The following is an 838-nucleotide window of genomic DNA, read 5'->3' on the forward strand; positions in this document are numbered from 1 at the left end:
CGGGATTGAACCACGGACCTTCTCCTTACTAAGGAGGTGCTCTACCACTGAGCTATAGGGGCTTTTTGTTGGACACATTATATCATCACTCAGCCAGTTTTAGCACCTCTTTGGCATTTCCATTATCTTTATGATTTTTACTTTACGACTCTTTACTTCCATTACGCACACCTTCAACACACAAAATAACCTCTCTCACGTTTTTCATTACTCTCTGACGCCTCGTTTTTACCCTGGAAGCCGATTCATTCTAAACCAACCTCATCGATGAAGGCCACTCCACATCAAAACGAACCCATTCTTCTCTTCGAAAAATTATACTTGATGCCCAAGAAGCTCGTATTTCGCTCTATGATCACTAGTAAGAGCCCTCGTGGCGACGAATAAACATTTGACCAAAATTGCTATAGAGTTGCTAACGACGCAGAGCCCTCGTGTCGACCAATAAACGTTTTACCAAAATTTCTGTAAAGTCCCTCACGACGTAGAGCCTTCATGTCGACGAAAAATTAAATTTCTAAAATCTGTCGACATGAAGGCTCTATCTACGTCCCTCACGACGTAGATAGAGCCTTCATGTCGACGAAAGAAACTAAATTTCTAGAGTTGCTATTTCTCGTATCGACGAATACTGACCAATATTTTTTTCTAAAGTCCCTCGTGACGATGAGCCTTCATGTCGACAAAAAACTAAATTTCTCGAGTAGCTATCTTTTGTGACGACGAATATTACCCAAAAATTCTGAAAGTCCCCCGTGACGTAGAGCCTCCATGCCAACGAATGAGGATCGGTTTTTAAAAAGTGTTAATTGTCGTGAAATCGACCTCTTTGCAATAA

General features: G+C 41.3%; 1 pseudogene across 1 annotated transcript; it reads right to left on the reverse strand.

Annotated features, from left to right (window-relative positions):
* On the reverse strand, positions 1-62 carry SPRG_30224 (annotated as a pseudogene). Its single transcript has one exon. The product of its transcript is annotated as a tRNA-OTHER (tRNA).
* Positions 63-838: the final 776 nt, after the last annotated feature.

Source organism: Saprolegnia parasitica (genome assembly GCF_000151545.1).
Source record: "Saprolegnia parasitica CBS 223.65 unplaced genomic scaffold supercont2.1273, whole genome shotgun sequence".
In the NCBI taxonomy this organism is placed as follows: Eukaryota; Oomycota; class Saprolegniomycetes; order Saprolegniales; family Saprolegniaceae; genus Saprolegnia; species Saprolegnia parasitica.